This window comes from Seriola lalandi, unplaced genomic scaffold (genome assembly GCF_002814215.2).
Source record: "Seriola lalandi dorsalis isolate HSWRI2012SDOR001 ecotype SW California unplaced genomic scaffold, Sedor1 jcf7180002054058, whole genome shotgun sequence".
Taxonomy (NCBI): Eukaryota; Metazoa; Chordata; class Actinopteri; order Carangiformes; family Carangidae; genus Seriola; species Seriola lalandi.
In genome coordinates, this window is record NW_019524611.1 from 1,948 (window position 1) to 5,365 (window position 3,418).

At 40.5% G+C, this 3,418-nt stretch overlaps 1 long non-coding RNA gene across 1 annotated transcript; it reads right to left on the reverse strand.

Annotated features, from left to right (window-relative positions):
• Positions 1-128: 128 nt before the first annotated feature.
• Positions 129-2,691, reverse strand: LOC147819316 (uncharacterized). The gene is made up of 5 exons (XR_015437046.1): positions 2,427-2,691; positions 760-821; positions 549-598; positions 313-434; positions 129-214 (listed from the first exon to the last, which is right to left on the reverse strand). It is a non-coding gene; the product is annotated as an uncharacterized LOC147819316 (long non-coding RNA).
• Positions 2,692-3,418: the final 727 nt, after the last annotated feature.

Sequence of the window (3,418 nt, forward strand, 5' to 3'; positions counted from 1 at the left end):
CCCTTTCACTTTTCCTTACTAAATGATTTCTTAAACTACAAAGTTCATTTACATTCAAATTCTATGCATGTTCACTTATGAACATCAACATACCAAAGATATGTATTGCTTCCGAATAATTAAATTAACTTACCTGTATGTTTCTGTTTGAAATCCACTCTGAGCTTCATGGCACCTTTGTTTTCATTCCCAGCTGGCCTCATAACTAAAGTGCCTAGAAAAAGAAATAGCAAAATTGTTTCCCAAAATCAACATCCTATTCAGCATCAACAATGTCTTGACATGACCAACATGTACATCCATAGTTCATACCTTTAGATGCGCTGCCCGTGTTGCTGTCTGAAGGATTGTCAGAAGTGGCACCTTCATTTTCACTCTCGGCTGAGGCGTCGGATTCATTCTGTCCAGTGTGCTTAGCTACAGTAGCGGGCTTCCTAAAATTTGTTAGTACAAAGTTTTATTTTAGCGTGTGTGTGTGAGGACTGTTTCGACAGCACGTAACAGCAAACAAAACAATGACTGCCATATTTCAGAAAACTGCTCCTCACCTCTTGTTGCGAGAAGAAGAGGGCTTCATATTTTCTGTTGAGCTTCCAGGCTGATGAGGATTTATTTTAATACCATGAGAATTAAAAACAAACCATATTAAAAAAAAAAAAGTAAAATATATGCCTTTTGGGATTAGTTTATTTTTCTCATACTATCAATAGACAAAGGTAAAAGCACGTTATTAGACTGCCCAAGAGGTTGAATACTTACCTCCTCTGCTTTTTCTGCCATTTGGTCTAGGTTTGATTCAGAAGAAGCCAGACTCATATTACCTAAGGAGACATTTGAAGAGTTGTTTGATGAACATACTGGTAAATTAAGATGTTGTACCTTAATAACAGGGATAGGATTCAGTAAAAATGACACAGCTACAAGCATTTACTTTTACCATACAAGACCAAAAACAACCATTCTGTGTTTTTACTGTGCATGTACCGAATAATAATTGATACCACAATTCCACTATTTCTGTATAATGAGTGTTTATGTTTGTGTATTTCATTCAATTGAAAAGCAGCTGAACTTTAAAGATCAATTTTAAAAGGTTATTGCCCTGGTACAAAAACCCAGCCTCAACTCCAAGGACAAGAGACAATAACTTAGATATTGTTGAAAAACAGCAAAGTACTGATACAAACAAGAAAGCAGCAATAGTAGGGAAGATGAAAACCACAAACTTCGGCATTTCTTAAGCATATTCTCAGATATTCAATCATTTTAAATCACCTACCGATTTTGATTTTTTTCACAACAAAGGAAAATATTTTATAAACATCTGGTACATTTATAAAAATGGGTTCAAAATGATGAGTAACTATGATTATATAGACTTATGCCAATAAGGGACAGAATCGACATGCTCTTTCCAGACAGCTGCCAGCAATGTCAAAGATAACAGTCGATGTTTTGTTTTTTCCTTAGTCTTCAAGAAAGACTACGACAATGCTGGCTATAGAGAGAACAGCATATCGTGGGTAAACATTAAAAATCACTGCATTTGATTTGTGTTGTTATACGCCAATCGAGCCGAAACAGTGCGTTACCTACATGGTTTTACGTGCATTTATTTGCAGCACATCACTCTGAGACAGAGGCATCGCTGTTTATTTCGCCGTTTTGCGTCATCATAATGTGCTGATTAGATCGCTATGAGCTGTGCTCAGCCTTCACTCAGTCCTGCCAACAGCAACCAGGCCTGAATTAAATTCCATAATCATGTGTCAGTCGAAAAACAGATACAGAGCCCACTCGCCCAACAAGTACCTCACGCTTCTGCATTTGTAGCTCTTTCTCCTCAGCGCAGCCTTACCCTGTTTCGACAACACAGGAACTCCTGACTCTCGGGGAAGCCAAGTTGAGGCTTGCTAACATTAGCTGATTTAGCTACCGCCGTTAACGCTGAACAACTTCTTCTCAGTGCTCCACGTTGCCCTGGCAACCTTGCAATCTGGGCAGTGCATGCAGGGTCCAGTGCATGGGCATGCACCGAAAAATGCATGCACAGGCCTTTCCTTCCTCCGACGATACCGTGGCTCGAACCAGCGCACTAACCGCAGCCTGGCACTTTTTAGCAGCACCCAAAGTAGCACTGCAACATTTAACTAGCTACAACACAAACCAAGCAATTGCATCCTTACACAGAAGCGCATGTTTTATTCACATTGACAAACATCTTGGAATACGCGTTTGTACATTTGAATATGCATGTGTACCAACTTGAATATTGCCGGCTGCGCAGCTAGTAGCCACTACTCGACTAGCCTAGCTTGCTAACTAGCAATGGGTACTCATGGCCCGGCTTGCCGCTAGCGAAAGCAGCACAGTATTCAATGTAAAAAAATACTTGTCCAAACAAACCGATTTAACTGTGCCCCTACCTGCTTTTCGCCGCCGTCATTTCTTGACTGACAGAGATGTGTTGTGTTTTTTTGTTACAGACGAACGGTTCAGTCCAGTTTTCAGATTCTCGATGGTTTGGAGGCAAGAATAGCAACTGAATACCGAAACAACTCTGGTCAGGGGAGACAAAGCAAAGAGACCATCTTGCCGGATAGCTGTGGACGCAGTAAAATGGCGCATCTAGCCTAAATCCTCTGAATTCTCCTATTGGCTGAGCGCGTCAGACGCTCTCCCGCTCTGAGTGGCGCAGGTTCACCACAGACCACCGATTCGTCGGTAAACCGAGGGAATCATTTTCTCCGGAAAGGAAACTGGTGCTGGCTGCACTTCAATTTCACTCATTTGTTGATGCAGGGAACGGCGCGCTGTTTTGTTTCTCTAATCAGAGCTGCAATGATACACATTATCTACGCCTGGAGGACATAGTTTAACAGCTGCAGCTTCAGACAACTTTCTTCACATGGTGTAGCAATATTCATATAGGTTATAACAACATGTGGGAAGAGAGTAAAAAAAAAGTCCTACATTCAAAATCCTTCTTAAGTAAAAGGACACAAGTATTATCAACATAATGTATAATTGTGAAATATTACAATTAAAAGTCATAATCCAGAAAAATTGCCCCAGTGACTTACATTAGCCTCTTTTAATTTATTGGATTGTTCCATGTGTAACCATCAGTTGCGGCTGCTTGAAATGGGACTACCTTTTAGACACTTATGTAGTTCAATAGATCCTAACATCCTATGGGTGCCATTACACCGTAGGGGGGTTGTGAGATGAGTCATGCAATAAGAGAGAAGAAACCCCAAAGTTTCTCTGAATTATTGGAGTGTTTTACCTCTTTGTGCCTCAAGCAGCTATCTAAATGTAATCACTTGAGCAGTTTGAATATTGAATCATGCTTTTGTTGAAACTTCTAAGGCAACTCTTGGACTCATGAAATGTGGCAACTTGGATCCCCAACCAG